Genomic DNA, 19,185 nt, shown 5'->3' on the forward strand with positions numbered 1-19,185 from the left:
GTTGATCTCTTTCTCATAAAAAATTGTGATCTCCAAATCATACTCCGGCCTTCGAAGTGAGTGAAGGATCTTGCGAATGAGCTCCAAATCATCAATTTTCTTCACATCTAAAGAATTTATCTCATTCACAAGAATATTCAACCGTGAGTACATAGTTTCAGCATTTTCATGATTAAGTTGCTTGAAACTATTGAGTTTATCAATGAGAACATGATATTTTTTATTTGCAACATCGTTAGTTCCTTCATGGTTCTCACTAATAGTTTTCCACAATTCCTTAGAATTTTTACAAGCAAACACATGGTTGAACACATTGTCACCAAAAGAGTTTAGAATAGCACATTTGGCTATAGCATCATATTGCTTCTCTTGTTGACTATTGCCCTTCATTCCTTCACTAGTTACCCTCCAAACATTTAGTCCCTTTGTTTGGAGGTGAGATTGCATCAAAATCTTCCATCGTTGGAAGCCCGTGCCATCGAAACGTGGGGGAGGTCCTAGAGAATCCATCCCTTCCCCAAAGAGCTAACTCACTAGGCGGTGAAGCCTAACAGATTAAGTGAGCCGGTAAACACAAATTGCCAATGGAATTGGCTTTCTTTGTGAGAGAAGTGAGTCCCGGCTCTGATACCAATTGGAAAGACCGGTAGCGCGCTCTAGCCTAAGAGGGGGAGGGGGTGAATTAGGCAACTTAAAACTTAGACCTATGGCTCCAATAATTTGCACAATATTAAACTAAAACATGCTATCTAGATGTGCAACTATAGTTGTTCTAGTGTGAAACCCCTATCTCAAAAGAATTTAGCAATCTATAGCCTTTTCTATTAAGAAACTACTCTATGAAAGTAAAGGAACACAAATTTCTATTATGAAATGCGGAAGCTTAAAGAGAGGGATAGGAGAAAGCAAACACTTGATGCGGGTGTTTATCCCGTGGTTTGGTTAGCCACAAAGGCACACCTATATCCACGTTATTATAGCACTCACTAAGAATATTGCTACTTGGCAATCAAATCTCTTCCGTGAACACAATCATGGTCACCTTGATCCCGGGTTCCACTAAGGAGTTTTTCCACAAAGGATGGGGGTCTCCACATCCACCGCACAAAGTTGTCGTCGCCGCACCACACTAAGTCGGAGGGTCGATGACGTGCCGGCGAGCCTTCAAAGCTTCAAATGGCCGGGGGATGGCATATATATAGGCCTCCAAGTCGAACTAGCCATTTAGAGTCGTTACCCAACTTTCTGCGCATGCACCGGTGTATCCAAAGTTATAGCACCGGTGCATCCGGTCACTCTGCGCCATGGGGTAGCCGTTGGGTCTCTGACAGCTGACGTGGTGTCACCGGATAGACCGGTGCCTAGTCACTGGTGCAACCGGTGCAACTCTTCTCCCTTGCAACTGCCACGGCATTACACCGGTGCTTCCTCCGGTGCACCACCGGTTCAACCAGTGCTGAAGATCTTCGTCTTGGCCACTTAACATGCTCTCTAATGCATGGCATGGTGCTTGCACAGGTGCATCAATCTTGGCACCACCAGTGCATCCGGTGCCACTGACCTGCTGGCACCAGCACTGCGTATTGCTCCGGTGCTATGGCACTAGTGCATTCGAGTCCCACCGAATAGACCGGTGCTGGCTCACCGGTTCAACCGGTGCAACTGATTCTTGTAGAACTCATCCAATTCTTTATTTTTATGAGTTCTTTCTTCGTATTTTTCTTTGCTTGGCCTTTTTGCTTCATCCTTGGGATCTATTAATGTCTGCTTGACAAACACATTAGTCCCATTGATTGTGTTGTTACTCAATCACCAAAATCACAAAACAATGGCTTAATGAGGCCATTTTCCTTACAGTGCTTAGGCACTGGTTTTGCAACCGGTACCCCCAAACTAAGACTATTGGCCTCGGTCTAGGACACCGGGTTTTTCACCGGTGTCTTAGACATCCATTGGTACCGGTTGGAAAGACCAACCGGTACCAAAAAGGCTGCCACGCTAATGCAAGCTGGCAGCCCCTTTGGTACCGGCTGGTCTTTCCAACCGGTACCAATGAGCTTTCCCCCTATTTTCCCCAAATCCAATTTTATTTGTTTTATTTATTACTGTTTATTTTTTTATAATTGCTAAGCGTACCCGAGCTCTACATTACTATACGTTCATTGGTTGTGTTCGATTTCACAGAATATTTGAAACTAACTAAAAGTCAAATGCAAGCATATAATTAAGCTAATTATCGAAACTACTATATTTACAAATATACAAACAACAAGGCATCACATTTAGAAATATTTACAAATGTACAAGTCATGTTTATAGTCCAACTACTGGGCCCCTCAGGACGTCGATGGAAATCCTCTATAGATGTGACCGTCGTGGTAGAACTCGCCTTTAGGATCCAGGATCTCGTTCAAAATGAATCCGGCGAGCTGCTCGCACACGGCGTTGATCCGATCAGTAGAATAACATTCATCCTTGAGTCGAATCATCTATCATTTAGGATAAAAGGACTGATATATTAACATCATGTGCGTTAGTACAATTATGAAAATGTACTAGTGAACGGTTTGTACGTACTCTTAGGTCCTCCGTAGTAGGCTTCCCGCATGGAGTCAAGATGTGCAAGAAGTCGCATATGTAGTACCCGCACCAATCAGTTCCTTATTTTTGTCTCGCACACTTAAGGAGAAACAAATAAATTACTCAATACAGAACGATTTGGGATTACTTAACTAGACAAATGTTCGTGAATCAATATACCGGATAATCCATTTTAACATTCAGTTCGTGCCTCCATTGATCACGTCCTTTGTTCATTTTCACAAATTTTTTCCACACCCTGCGCTCAAAGTTAAGTTTGATATTCAACAATTGTTATTAACTGAAAAAGGATTTGATCGTGCAAACTGAACTTACCTGTTCAAGGGGTCTATGATATGTTGGATTGCAGACTTTGGTTTTCTCATTGAGTCAAACACTACAAGATTGCCGGTCTCTACAGCAAGTATGAGTAAAACACAATGATAACTGCAGATATAGATAGAATATATACATACATAAATTAGACGACTTAGTATTTGATTAGAAATATAACAGAGGATTGAGACGACCAAGGCTTACCCATAGTTGTATGGTATGTATATATATGATTTGTAATTTTTCCTAGTCAACGAATCGTACATGTTTTGGCATGTTTCCGTGTAATTTTCGTTGAGCACTTTCTGTTGACTAGCAACAGAGACATAAAGCCGATCTGATGGTGCTATCCTTCTTTTTGTCTATTTTGAAGCTCATGTCTAAACGATACAATAGAAATTATATAATGCACACAAGTAATTACATTCTTGTTATAAAAAAGTATTAATATAGAGGTAAGTGATACTTACAGAAATCAAATAGTGATGATAGAGGCGTCGAGGGCTTGTCGATGGTAAATGTGATATAAATCTTCGAAGTACACCCAGAAGTCGTCCTCCCCGCAGAAGAAATCATGGTCACGATACTTGACTAAAAACATTTTCCCTTCGTCCTTCGACATTCGCAGGTACCATCTATGCAAACTGAACATCTACGTGCCTAGACACATCTCCTGTTCCTCTGTGACAAAAGGTTTTCCATGCTCGAATGGAGTAAGAACGGGAGCGACAAGGATATCCGCCTCCTCTTGTCCCGTTGCCCGCTCTAGCATTAATCCAGTTTCGGAAAGAAATATCGCCGCCTGTAGGTCCGCCTGGTGCTGTATGTCCGCCTGGTGTTGGACTGGCAACCCTGGCACCCGGAGGTGAGTTCTTTTTGTTGTGTGCCAAGCTGAGGAATGGTCTTGCCACATTTCTTCTGATTTCTCACCTTGTGTGCCTTTGTCAGAGTACGATCATAGTCCGAGGGTAAGCTTTTTGGTTTTGGTGGGTTGTCTAGGTTTGCGAGAAGCTTTTTCCCTAATTCCAGAGGTACCTTTGCCTTCGGCGGGGGGACTTTAGACTTCAACTGTTCTTTTACATATCAAGCAGTCTCCTCTTCCAACTCCTCAGCGGTCTTCTCATAGGTCAATTTCCTTTCGACCTTTTTTGCTTCTTCTTTGAGGGTCACCTGAGGAAGATCGTCCCAGTTCGGCTCCTTATCCTTCTTGATGTAATTGGTGTACAACTTCTTCTTGAAAGTTGCAAAGGCAAGGGCCATCTTTTTCAAGGCATATTTCTTTACAAGTTCTTGGGTTCTGTCCATAACATTTACTTCTGATGTGGAGGCACGTCGTGTTGCTGTTCTTCTGGTTTGCTCGATAATCCTTCTCATTCTTACAGTTTTTGCATGGACAGCGAACGAAACCACCATACTTGTGGTTCTCAGCAACTTTTATGGATTCATGCACACCATCGATGAACTCCATTGAACACCGGTCCGTCATGTACATCCATTGCCGACTCATCTGGGTTCACATTTCATTTATTAACATCAAACAATTGTCAACATAAATCATTTTTAAATAAACATTGGAAGTAATAATAATAAATTGAATGAATCAATGACACTACTACAATTTTGGATTTTGCGAGGCACTTAAAAAAGGTATCTGAGGCGTACACAAAAAACAAACACCTCTGTTAATGCTGGGCATTAACAAAGGCGTTCAATTCTTATTAACTGAGGCAGTTACAAAATCCGCCTTAGAAAATCAATTAACAGAGGCAGATGTTTATAACGTGGCCGCCTCTGTAAATCGTTGTATTTTCAGAGGCGGACACGTTACAAACAATTGCCTCTGTAAATGGACACAAACCCTAAATATCTCTAAAACCCCAACCCAGCAGGAGACCCATCTCAGATCCACTTCTCCCTCTCCCTCTCGGTCACCCTCTCCATTCTCTACGCTCAGTGGCGCCCCTCCGCCCTCCTCCTCCCTCTCTGAATCTCCCATGGTGGCGCGGCGGCGGCGGCCTCGGCATGGCGGCCCCGAGCGCCGGCGGCGGACAGAAGGCCGCGCGCGGAGGCCCTCGCGGCGCACAGAAGGCGCGGGCGGCGGATCCGGCGCCGGCACAAGGAGGCGGCGGGCAGCGGATCCGGCGGCTGCACGCTGCGCGCTGTACGGAGGACGTGCTACAGGGAAGGACGCGCTGCGGGTGGAGGACCCGCGCTTCCGGCCGCCGCCGGCGGCGGCCGCGCGCTGTAGGGGAGGACGCGCTGCAGGGGAGGACGTGCTACGTGCTGCGGGTGGAGGACGCGCATTGCGGGCGGCGGCGGCGGCGTGGCGGACGTCCAGCGGCGGCGCTCAGATGGGCTCGGCGGGCCTAGATGGGCTCGACGGGCTCGTCTATTTTTTTATTTTTTTTGATTAACAAAGGTGGACAAAAAAACACCTCTGAAAATCCTGATTTTCAGTGACCCTAGCTCAGAGGCGTTTCCAAAAAACATCTCCGATAATTAAATATGCACGCCTCTAAAAATAAAAAATATAGTAGTGTGATTGATTACGAAACAAATTAAATTGGAGTGTCATCAAAATTATATACTATAAATAGATATACTATGCATGCCTTATATAAAAATAAAATAATCCAAATCCTAACTATATATATAAATAAATACTTATCTTATGCCTAATAATTTATATAACAATAATATAAACCATAAACTAAATCGGGTCCAAACTACATCTACAAATATTTATTATGTGTAAAAACTAAAACAAGTGCTTACTACATCTACAATTTTAATTTGCTAAAGTATTGAAAGAAAATATTACTAACCTTTTAAAAAAATTAAAAAATTTCGCCTCCCCTCCCCTCACTCGGCTGCCATGAACAGTGAGTTCACGGCAGCTTGGAGGAGGGAAGGGGGCGGGCTATTTATAGTGGCCACACAAAGGCACCGGTTGGTGCCTAACAACCGGTGCTAAAAGTTAATGATCAGCACCGGTTGAAGGCACCAACCGGTGCCTATATCCAAGGCATGCTCTGGCACCGGGTTATGGTGTTATCCGGTTCCAATGTCTGCACCAGAAGCACCGGTTCGTGCCACCACCCGGTGCCATGTGGGCCAATCGGAACTGGCTCATAATTTTAACCGGTGTATTTGATAATCCATAGGTACCGGTTTTTGATGCTACCCAAACTTTCGGCGCTTGGCGCAGGCCAAGAGTACCGGCTGTTGTTGCAACCGGTGCTGATGCCTTGTATCAGTACCGGTTGCAACATGATGTGGTACTTTTGGTCTGAACCTTTGGCTCGTTTTTCAGTAGTGGCCGTATGATTCGCTTGTTTTTGCCTTGCATGCAAATAGTCCACCTGCTGGCTCTAAGCCACCTGGTTGGAGGAGAGATGAGTAGCTGTGCATGTGTTCAGATAAAAGAACAGGCAGCAGCGCTTAAGATATGAGTAGCTGTGCATGTGTTCAGATAAAGGAACACAGCCTATGAGTCATCGTTAAGAGATGAGTAGCTGTGCACGTGTTCAGATAAAGGAACAGGCAGCAGCGCTGGGAGAGCACCACAGAAGGCATGCAGCGAGCTCAAGTGCCTAGTAGACCAGCAGGGAAATCATTACGTGCAAGGCAAAAACAAGCGAATCATACGTCCCATCATGCCCGCCCACACAGGCGCTCCACTGCCCGACATACAATTTTGTCGGCTAAATTTCGTCTAGTCATGGGACGAAATATTGATTTCATCGAGTGTGCGACGAAATCTATATTTCGTCCAGAAATATAGATTTCGTCATACAAATATAGATTCCGTCTATCTGGTAGACGAAATTAGATTTCGTCTACCGAACAGACGAAATGGTGGGTAGATGAAATTTAAATTTCGTCCACTGGTAGACGATAGAGATATATTTTTGAAATTTTTGTGATCTAAATTATTATTCTGTAATTACATTAAAAATTTGTATTAAAGTTAAAAAAATTCCTTATATCACCTGTTATGTGCTCGAATGCATTCTGTCTCCTGTACGTGTTCTCCAGGTTTAAGAACTCCTGTCAGGCTGCCGGCGTTCTGTTCGTACAGTTTTGGGAAAGGAAATTGTATGTTGTACAGGCTTTCACTATGTAAAAGTGTGTCTTTTGCTGGCAACAAGTTCATAGCAAATAACTTGAAGACAACAGAGCAAAATCTTTAAGGCTTGTAGTTCACGGAATTTCACATTGCATCAATTTTTTGCTGTTTTAATTAGGTGTGTTGATGTTACCGATATTTTATTAGTTGGTTATGAAGCCCGGATAGCTTTGAGCAAGAAACAGCAGAATGAGGCCAATTTTGCATTGCCTCTTGAAGGTCGGCTTCTGGTTTTTGGATGAGTCTGTAACCACTACAAGATTTGTCGCTATCGCCGCGCGAGTTTTATTGAAGTGGCCTGGGGAAGTGCAGCCTTTACTTGCTTGTACAAATGGGTGACTACAGTGTGAACATTTCAGAAGAGTAGAATTACATATGCGATGAGCATTTACCAACCAAGATTCATCGACCAAGAATAATATGAATAATATACTCCCTGACAGTCGTCAATACAATCCAAACACTGGGTAATCTCTTAATCTTGTACTGAATGTCTCTCCAAACAATGTGCATCCCATGATACATCATACATGGTTGTGTGTCTGGATGCAATAGATTGAAAACCACCTTTTTTTATCTATCAAATGGAAAAACTTGAGATGCAGCACAATTAGTCACCAAACAAATAGGAATGTGGTTCATCACTTTGGCTAAGGATGTTAGCTCGTTTGAGAAAACATTATTAATTTTTTGGTAGGGGTCAATCCGCTCCCTAGACCCTCAAACACTACTACAAAAAGGGTTTGTAGAAGCAGATTGCACACCCGCCTGTTGCTAGTTTTCGCAGCTAAAAATGCATCTTTGAAGGGCGAGTATAATGTACCCGCTCCTGGAAATCTATTTTCAGGAGCAGGCCACCCCCACCTGCAAATGTGCAGAAATAGAATAAACAAATCTTCTTCTCTCTCCAGAGATCTAGTAAATAATTTACTTAGGGATGAGGCAAAAACATTTAGGCCTAGTCCAAATGATTACATACTCTTGTTCTCCTACTAAAATAACACAACTTCATCCAAAAGTTTGAGGCAAATGGTGGTTCAAATGACAAATCCACACAATGGAGATCTATAGCTAGGTAGAGGCAAAGAGAGCTCCACTTGAGCCATAAAACTAACAAAAGAGCTTAGAAAAAAGACAACAAATTGGCATCAACTTACCTCTTAGAGCTCCCAACTCGAAGGAAATCAAGTTGGAAACCTCCCCCTTTCTTTTTTTGAGATTTTTTGGGATGCTCATCTCCCGAGCAAACAATGGAGGGTCGGAAGGAGGAAGAAGGTGCCCAGATTTTTATAAAAAAAATCAGGAGGGGGGGGGGGTTAGAACCACCAGTAAAAATAATATTTGTAGGGGCGGGTTTACCCTCTAGCCACCCCTACAAATGACGTCCATTTGTAGAGGCGGATAGACGATGAACCACCCCTACAAATGGATTTTTAGAGGCAGCCATATTGCTACAGTAACCACACACCATTTGTAGAAATGGGTGAAATTTTGATCCACCTCTAAAAAATTCGAGATATTGTTATAAATTGTTTTTGTAGTAGTGAAACCGTCTCTCAATTTCTGAATTCCGACATATTATCCATCATGTGTCGTTCAAGCTGAGAGAGGATGTCACCAAATTGTTGACGGGCATGTAGATTTTGCAGCTACCATGAAGTGTATGTAATATACAAAATGTCGTATACATGGATGGAAGTTGTCGGTTGCATTTATATTATTTTCATAAACTCCCTTCTCCGAGTATCAGCATAACTCTTCTGTCGTGATTGCGCAGTTCTGAGATTATCCTGGATTATCTGGACTTGTCTTTTAGCTTCTTTAAGAATTTCCGGACCAAAAACCTGACTTTCTCCTGTCTGACTCCAGTACAATTGTGTTCTACAGTTCCTCCCGTACAATGCTTCAAACGGGGCAATCTTGAAACTGGCTTGATAGCTATTATTATAAGAGAATTCTGCATATGGCAAACTCTTATCCCAACTGCCTCCATGCTTTAAACATAGGCTCTTAACATATCTTCTAGAACTTGATTTGTTCTTTCAGTCTGGCCATCTGTCTGTGTGTGATATGCGGAACTGAAATTGAGCTTCGTACCCATTGATTCATGCAACTTCCGCCAGAAATGTGATGTGAATTGAGTACCTCGTTCATATACTATTTTCTTTGTAACTCCGTACAAACATACAATCCGAGACATGCATAACTCTGCGAGTTTGGCCCCAGTATAGGTTGTTTTCACTGGTATGAAATGGGCAGCCTTAGTCAATCTGTCTACAATAACCCATATGGAATCGTATCCGTCACGAGTGCAAGGTAGCCCTACAATAAAATCGATACCAATTTCTTCCCATTCCCATTCACGCACTTTCAATGGTTGAAGCAAACCTGCTGGTCTTTGATGTTCTGCTTTCACTCTCTGGCACACATCACACAAAGCAACATGAGTTGCTACATCTCTTTTCAAACCATACCACCAGTATTTCTCTTTCAAATCTTGATACATCTTAGTGCTCCCGTGGTGAATAGAATAATCAGAATCATGTGCTTCCTTCAGAATGAGTTCACAAAGACTGTCAATATCCGGCACACAGATGCTCTTCCTAAACCAAACAGTCCCTTGATCATCTTCTATGAAATCTAAAGCTTTACCCAAACCAGTTAAAACATTGATTTCTTTGATCTTAGCATCTGTTAGTTGCCCTTTTCAGATCTTTTGCTCTAACGTAGGTTCAATTTCTATGGTCTCGACTTCAGCTTGGTAAATAATCCCTAAGTTGAGTCGTTCCATTTCCCAACACAACTCTTAGGGCATCAAACGGGATATAGCCATGTTTGCTTGACCCTTTTGACTTAGTGCATCTGCCACGACATTGGCCTTGCTAGGATGATACTGAATATCTAGATCATAATCCTTGATCAGCTCTAGCCATTTGCGCTGTCTGAGGTTGAGATCTCTTTGAGTGAAAACATACTTCAAACTTTTGTGATCAGTGAAAATCTGACATCAATTCCCCACCATATAGTGTCTCCAAATCTTCAGTGCGTGCACGACGGCAGCTAATTCCAAATCATGTGTAGGATAATTCTGTTCATGCTTTCTCAATTGTCTTGAGGCATAAGCCGCTACCTTTCTCTCTTGCATCAACACACATCCAAGACCGAGACGGGAAGCATCACAATAAACAGCAAACCCTTTGTGAATATCTGGCATTATCAACACTAAGGCAGTGGTTAACCTTATTTTTAGTTGCTCAAAACAAGTCTGGCAAGAGGCATCCCATTTGAACTCTTTCCCTTTTTCCAACAAAGAAGTGAGAGGTTTCACGATCTTCGAGAATCCTTCAATAAATCTGCGGTAGTAACCCGCAAGTCTGAGGAAGCTTCTGATTTCAGACACATTCTTGGGCGGATTCCAATTCAACACGTCCTGAACTTTACTTGGATCTATTGCTATTCCTCTATCGGTGATAACATGTCCAAAAATCACATTTTCTCAACTTGGCATATAACTGATTCTCTCGAAGCTTCTGTAGCACTAATCTTAAGTGTTCCTCTTCATTTCGAGAAAATGCCAAAATATCATCTATAAACACAACCACAAACTTGTCGAGATACTCCATGAACACCTTGTTCATCAAGTACATAAAGTATGCGGGTGCGTTTGTCAATCCAAACGACATAACATTAAACTCATACAGGCCATATCTAGTTGTGAATGCTATCTTGGGAATATCCTCCTGTCGGATCCTTAATTAATGATAGCCTAATCTTAGATTAATCTTGGAGAAAACTTTTGCACCTCTCATCTGATTGAACAAATCTGATTGAACAAATATGATTGAACAAATCCTCGATCCTAGGTAGCGGGTACTTATTCTTAATGGTCACATCATTAAGTGCTCTATAATCCACACACATTCTTCTACTACCATCTTTTTATCAACAAAAATAACGAGTGCCCCCCATGGTGACGAGCTAGGATGGATAAATCCTTTTGCTAACAATTCTTCTATTTGTTTCTTTAATTCACTCAAATCCTCAACATCCATATTCTATATGGTCTTTGAGAAATAGGTGCAGTACCAGGTAAAAGATCGATACTATACTCAATATCACGGTCGGGTGGCATACCTGGCAAATCCTCTGAAAAGACGTTGGGGCACTCACAAACAACCTTGATATCTTCTAAAGGCAATCCCTTCATCTGGTTCACTGTACCTACTTCACTAGGTAAAGCTGCTACCACATACTCTACTCTATCTCCTTTACGGCTGGTTAGAAGCACTGATCTCTTATGGCATTGTATGACTCCATCGCATCCAGATAACCAGTCCATCCCAAGAATCACATCAATGCCACTAGACTTTAGGACTATAAGATTGGCTAGGAATTCTACCCCCATAATATTGATATTGACCCGGGGGCATAGATGGCTAGCATTCAACTCTTTGCCCGGGGAACTGATTAGTAAAATTTGTTTCATAGGGCTCATAGGTAAATTATGTTTTGCCACAAATTGCTCGGTAATGAATGAATGTATTGCTCCAGAATCAAATAAAACTGATGCTGGTTCAGAATTGATAAGGAACATACCGAGCACCACTTCAGGAGCCTCTTGAGCTGTTTTAGCGGCCACGTGGTTCACCCTGCCACGCATGAAGTTCTGCTGACCATTGTTTCCCTGAGTGTTGGGATTCCCGGTGCGTGCTTGCAAAGATGGCTGGGCAAGCCTCTGACCATTATTCCTCTGGTTTTGTGGAGTCTACATGTTGCGCTTTGGGTAATTGTTGGCATAGTGTCCCACTTCTCCACAGTATCTGTGAGGTTTTGCAGAAGCTGCATCTGAGCTACAGGGAATTGCTCCATTGTTGGATCTGGTGGTGGGGGTGGCAATGGATTCTATTGATTAACTATGTCAGCATGCTTCGTGCTGGGAATATCCTGCCCTCCACCTGACCTGTGTTTACCATCTGATTATTAGAGAAATGAATTTTGGATAAGAATGATGAACTGATAAAGTGAAGATAAAGTCAAAAGATAGCCCAGATATAAACCCAAAATAGATTCAACATTTTTATTTAAGTAAAGCAAGACAAATCAAAACAAACCAAGCACTTGTTCACAAATCAAGCATTATTACATCGTTCGACCTCACAGGACAAGTTCTAATCGAAACAAAACATTAATGAGTAACTAGCCTAAGAGCCCAGAAGCTGTTGGCATTTCTTAAGTCGCTACCAGGTTTTGTGTTCCCGGCAACAGCGTCAAAAATATTTGTTAACATTTCTTAATGTAATCACTAGGAACAGGGGTGTTAAACCGATCCTAGCAACTGCACCAAGAAACGCCACTCTTGTGGTATAGTCTATACGATTAAAGAAGGTTCCGCAAGCGCACGGATATACCGTTGTAGCATTTCACCCGGAGCGTAAGGGTATCGTGATTTATATTTTCCCAAAGGATGGCAGTGGCAAAGGTATTGTACTTAATATTAATTATGACATTGTGCCTCAAGCAATAGTCAGAGCTCTGACAGGGGTAAGCCATGATAGAGAAATAAGCAAGGGTAATGTGACACAACACAACCACACCCAAGGAGAAAGGAATAAAAGAGAGAAAGAACAAAAGAACGAAAATCTACCCTATGTTAAGTTAGCTGGAGCTTAGGCTAGGTTAGAAGTCTTAGTGTTTCTATCTAAAGCTGAGGTTATGTTAGGACATGGTTAGGGCTGCAGGTACCAGGAAAATGAGATAGCGGGGAGAAGGTCCCGCACTGGAGTACATCCAGTCCCGTTACCTCTTTGCATGAACTCCTACACCGAACCCGAACGTCGGGGAGTGCACTAATCGCAACACAGCTGTTAAGACGGACGGACAAGGCTATAACCACCTGCCCTCTACCCCAGTCAAACCGTGGAGCACGGTCATATCCGAATGATCCCGCATACCCAAGCACCACGCACGTGTATGAAGTCACTACCCTAGCGTCCCCGGGTCTCCCACCCTTTGGATGGGCAAGTAAAACGCTAAAGCAAGCCCGAAAGCACAACAAACCTCTATCCATACTCGGATCATCTAGCCTAACCAAATTCGTAGCACAACTCATGAACGAACTAAGCATGGATTGATAAACTATCAAGATAGTAAAGCAACCATGGCACAACTCAATATTATGAATAGAAAGCTGACAAGTCGAATACAAAGCCATACCAGGAACCGAGGATTGCTCAACGACCCTAGGACGACTCGCTTCGCTAAAGAGAAACTAGCCTAGCTCTACTACCTAAACAAGAGAGCAAGAGAGAGCCTCCTTGGAAAGCGGAATGAGAGGGATGTGTGTGTGTTGAGGGGGGGTGGAGGAGAGGCCTATTTATACTAGTGGAGGTTGGTTTCCCGCCATCTGCACATATGAAAGGTGATCAGGTGGTGTAGGGTCTACTCCTCCTCGAAATGCACCTGGACGGGAGGCCGGCCAGGTTCGGCCGACCCATGGGGTCGGCTGGCCCCACCTGGCGGCCTTTCGTCCTTATCTTCTTCTGGCAGGCTGACATGTGGGCCCTGATCTCTTTTCTTGAATGCATATTGTGTGGTGCGCTCGTTTGCTCTGCCAGATGGGCCCTCTTTGTAAGTGTGTGACGCTGGATGCGATATTCTGCGTAATTGTGTGGCGTCTGCTGTGTGTTTCCATCTTATTCTGCTCTTGCTCATCTAAAATGGTTAAAGTCCAAAATAACTGTGGAACTAGGTTAATAATACAAATATGCGAGTAAAGTGTGTAGTTTTCCTTTATTATTGAGTCTTGTTGACGGTCAAATTTGGCATTTAACGACTGTCAACAGCTCCCTCAAGCTAGCCCTTTGCTCGTCCCGAGCAAAGTTTTAGGCTTAGGTTGTTGATCAGGAGTTGCTACAATATCGCATTCCTGATCAGGAGTTGCTACAATATCGCATTCCTGACTTATGCATAAGGCACAACCGAGTATTCTCATCTTGATTTTGAACAAGTTGGCCTTGTTCGCACCTTCTACCTTACTCCTATGGGGCTCATAGCATCATCCTCATCTTTAGCGATTGAGGGTCAGAACGGCTTTGTAGAGTACCATTTACTCACTCCTTTGCTCAACCATCAATCCGGAGGTTTTTAAAGTTTTTGAAAAGAAATTTGTAAGTTCCTCGTGTGATCTCTCGGAAAAGAAATGTGTTTCATTCCTCACCAAGGCTTTTTTATGTGCCTTTCTTTTCTATCCTACTCCTAAAGGCTTCTTTTTGGTGGAGCTGTAGGTATGGAGGATATGAAGGCAAACCTGCTTCTCGTATTTTGTTAAGTCAAAGACCGGATCCAAAGGAGAAACAAGTCATAAACCTTGATCAACATGTGCAAGTGTGTGGATATTTTTGGTGGATGGTGGAGGAACTCCTTTGCATGATTTCTCTCCTTTATATATATTCTTTTTTTGTGTGGGCTATATCTTCTTTCTTCTCTTTTTTTTGACATGCCTTGTGGGCATGTGGCATACCTTCTTTGGGTACGCATCTTTTTTTTGTTGACATGCCTTGTGGGCATGTGGCATACCTTCTTTGGGTATGCATCTTTTATTTTTTTTGTATAAACCATACATTTTGATGATAACTTTGGAGAGAGATAGTCATGGTATGATTTGGAGTTTTATTTGTGGATGGATGGGTGGATGTACTTGCTATCTTCCAGTGTAGAAGTAAGCATATGAGTCGACGTGTATGTGATCTTGATCATGGGTGTATGAAATGAGTCTCACAAAGGGTCACAACAATTTGACAAAGCTCAATAAGAAAACAAGTTGCATATGTGGAAAGACTTTTTGAACTTGTAACTCATATGGCTCTAGATAGGAATCTCATATCACCGAGGAACTTTTATTTTATTTTTGTATTTTTGAAAAGAAATACTCCGGATATCATGCATCACGTAGAAGATTATAGCAACTCTTTTCAGCCATATCATAACCCACAACAACCTAGATTATAGCAAGCCAGTTGTTCCGGCAATAATGCTCTATCCTATAACCGAACGTGGAGGGTTACTAGGGCTCGAACAGGGCTATCACCACCTGCCGGCTACCTCTCAATCCATGGGAATATAGAACAACTGAGTGGTAAAATCAAGCCTAGACACCACATCTACGCTATTCCGTACTAATCCTAACCCTAGCCAAGACTATCCTTCTCTATCTGGAGTCTTAAGCTAGGATCAAATGCTACTCTAAGCATACACTCAATTCAATAAAAGGCAGAAGAAATAACTTGCAACTAAACTCATGGATTGATATTTCTCCAAGACTGCAATGAGCCACCGAGTCTCACTCTCTGTTAGCTTATCACTGATGACGACTGGCGTGGCTTTGTTGTTGTGGAGGAATGCGTACTTCAGACCAAGAGGCAGCGGCTTTAGCTCAGGGCAAGGAGGTTACGGTTTCTCCTCTTCGTTGAGCTTACTCTTGCCGTCTGGATCTGTTTCCTGGGTGAAGTGTGTGACATCTTCTTCAATAATGGGATGAGTTTGCTCTTCTTGGTTGATTTTCATAGCTACCTCCAATGGGTCTTGCTCCAGTCTAGCCTCTGCAATAGTATTGCATGAACGAACTAGACTGACCGGGATTCTTTCTTAGCCAAACTTTACCTCGAGGGTTGCTCTGTCTCCATTTGGGTTGACAAGTGTCTCTATTGGCTGTCTCACTAAGACAGACTCTTCACCTTCTGGGATATCGAAGACGTGGAAGTCCAGGAAGACCTTGTTACGTCCCATTTTCAGAGACATGACATGATGAATTCCCTTACTTTCCACTATCTGGCCGTCGATCCACTTCAAGTGTTTACAAGAGAAGGTCAGGGGTTCTTCTGTCGAGACGTGATCTGCCAAAGTTTTGGACATCACGTTCACCCCGACCTTCGGATCGTAAAAGGTTTCTTGCGGTTCAGCGTCCCCAATAGTGCAGAGGAGTACTCTTGGATTGCAGCAGATCCGGATGACGCTACTGCTGGCTTCCACTTACTCTGTCCATTCCTTGCTTATGATCGCAGAAAGACCCTCAATCTGCGATAAAGCTTCAGGAATGAACGCCTCAGATCTTGAGCATATGCAATAATGCTCCTTCGGCATGGTTGAAGCATCACCAAGTTCCAGGTACTCTTCTTCTGTGAGGAGGTTTCGTATGACATATCTTCATGGAGGGGCTCATGATCTGGGGACTTTGGTAGTTCGGTAATTTTCTCTATGTATGGTGGAGGTGGAGAGGATGCAGCTGATAGAACTTGAATTTGCTGCTTTTCAATGGGCTGCTCCATTGGCTCTGGTGGATCGTCAAAGATGCATGTGTACTGAATGCTGTTTAGAACCTTCTCGAGGATGGTCTTGACTTCAGCCACTTCAGACACATTCATGAAATGTGAACCTTCCGGCTTGAGGCCATGGACGAAGTGCTGCATCAGTATCTCCTCCGGGATATGATGTGGTGGCCCGGAGTTTACTAAATGCATGAATCTAGCCCATGCTACTCCAAGTGATTCATCGCCTTGCTCGAAAGATAACAGTTGCATCCAATGAGGAACCACCTTGGAGACAGGGAAGAAGAACAAGCAGAACTCGTCCTTCAGTTGTATCCAATCTCCTCCAACTCTCCCTGCAGTCTGGTTGTACCAAATCTTCGCTTCTCCCATCAGAGAGAACGGGAATAGCTTCCACCGTCATGTGTGTTGAGTCATACTGGGTATAATCAGAAGAGAACAATTCTCTTCGAAAGCCTGCAGATGAGTATAGGGCATTCGTCCTTTCTACCAGAGAAGGACTGTGCACGAACCATAGCTCCGAGACTGGGATTGATCTCGTAACCATCAGATAGGATGGGGTAGCAGGATGGTGGCGGTTCCAAAAACTCGCAAGATGGAACTGCCGGATAACTACAAGAGAACTCCAAGTGGTAGGATGGAAAGTTGTATGGCTGACTAACTCTAAATCTAGTGTTGCTACCGTTCCCTGGCAACGGCACCAGAAAGCTTGCTGGCACTCCTTAGCCTAAACGAATTACTCCGCAAGCGCACAGAGACCGATTGTAGCTGTCACCAAGGAGTATACCTAGGATATCGAATCCAAGGAACGGTAAAGCTTCGACCAAATCTAGAACTATTCAACCGGATACACAAAGAGAGAAGAGGTAAGAGGGACGAGGGCCTAACTCTAGATTACCTACTACTCTACCTAGTTAATGAGCTAACTACTAACTTGATCTGCTTCGGCGGATGGAAGAGGATGGACTTCAGAAAGAGATGAGAACACCAACGGCAACCTGCAACTACTGCTATGAAAACACCCGAACGTGGTGGACTACAAGGGACAGATAGGACTGTCACCAACTGCCGCTACCTGTCACAGAACAGTCCAAATAATACCAATCAAGTGCAATAATTAATACTTAAACTCAAACCAGAATTACTGCACTCAACCAGTACACTCAGACCGCCTGCTGTAACCAGGATCGATTACACAAGAACTCACGCCAAAAGACGAGCACAGATGATTACCGGCAACAAAAGCGTTCAAAGTCATTTACAACCCGAGTTTAACAGGAGCACCAACTTAAACTACAATAAGAGTTTACAAGCCAGTTTTACAATTCAAACCTCAGAGTTCAAACGCAGCGGAAAGTAATTTAGAGTTAAAGACAAGCTTCAAAACAATACGATAGATAACGTCGACGCCAGAAGACGAACTTCACATCTTGCCCACTGATGTGAGGCTCACCTGCCCGAACTTCATGGAGAAGACGGGACCCACTCGACCGACCAACCCGGAGGAAGTGTTTGACCGATCCACGAGGCGCAGATCTCCTTGGAGTCCACCGGAACGCATCCTGGTAAAATATATGGCAACAACAAGCCTGAGTATTCTAATACTCAGCAAGACTTACCCGTCCATGGGTATACTTAGCCCAATAACTAGACATGAAAAGCTTTTTGGCTCTGGAGTTTGTTTTGCCGAAAAGCTACTAATACTGGATCCTTACTTGCAATATTTTAGCTCAATTTAAGTTTATCAGGTACCAACTAGATTTGCCTAAACATCTAGAGCACGCATGGTTGATCACATTATCTTTTTAGAATACCACAGCCAAACATTCTCAGTTCAAACTCATTCCACTTCTTTACTACGATGTGACAGAGAGATCAAGGTTCTCATATCTGCGAGTCACGGCGAATCGATTCGATTTAACCTTGCAAGGTGGACCTAACACACACGTCACATATAGGCCCCGTCGGACCCTACGTGGCAACCCTTCACATATGCACACCGAATAACCGAACTGCCCTGCGACCCGGGACTGCTAGCCCCACCGATACCATCGAAGGGTCAGCCATGAGTTTGTATACTAGCTCCACTGGTGAAGACAGTATCAAGTCCGGCTACCGGTGCACATATGGTACTGAGCTTACCAGTTTCGACTACCTCCTACTTCCGGCATGTGGTTAGTACTGTTCAATCCTCGATCAATAGTGCCAACAACTGTACGGTCCTCAATCGACACAGGCGGAGGCTCACTTTCCATAACTTCCATATCCATAACCAAATCCATCTCCGCCCGGTCTCCATTTTTCCTTTCTTTTTCTCAAAGATTCATTCTCCAGCAACTTTTCATAAGTAACAAGACCTATATCTCGCGAGTGACAGGAATCACTCGTCTTCTACCGAATCCTAATTAAGCATTGCAGTACTAACGACCTGTATACTAGTAGAGTGACTGAGGAAACCTAAGGATCATGCATCTAAGGTTCCAATCAACTCCTAGAAACCTAAATGCACAATAAATATATAACAAAGATTGAATACTGAAATTAAGGGTTATGCACCGGGGCTTGCCTTGCCATTCAGCGGGGTTAGCGACTTTTGGATCTGGCTCGACGGCTGCTTCGGCTCGTGGTTCCCCTGCTTGTGGCTCCTGGATTGGCTCAGCGACCAACTCGTAGACGGCTTCGCTCGTGACGTCTACACGTAAGGAAAGATGCCATGCACTAATTAAAATGGTGCAAAGAAATGACACAAGATACCATGATGCAATGATAACACCGAAAGAAAAATTATATGGCAGCGCAAAAAGGAAAACTGCGGCT

General features: G+C 43.4%; 1 long non-coding RNA gene across 1 annotated transcript; it reads right to left on the reverse strand.

Moving 5' to 3' along the window:
* Positions 1-2,250: 2,250 nt before the first annotated feature.
* Positions 2,251-2,963, reverse strand: LOC120677481. The gene is made up of 4 exons (XR_005676343.1): positions 2,917-2,963; positions 2,761-2,839; positions 2,578-2,679; positions 2,251-2,489 (listed from the first exon to the last, which is right to left on the reverse strand). It is a non-coding gene; the product is annotated as an uncharacterized LOC120677481 (long non-coding RNA).
* Positions 2,964-19,185: the final 16,222 nt, after the last annotated feature.

This window comes from Panicum virgatum, chromosome 6N, assembly GCF_016808335.1.
Source record: "Panicum virgatum strain AP13 chromosome 6N, P.virgatum_v5, whole genome shotgun sequence".
Lineage (NCBI taxonomy): Eukaryota > Viridiplantae > Streptophyta > Magnoliopsida > Poales > Poaceae > Panicum > Panicum virgatum.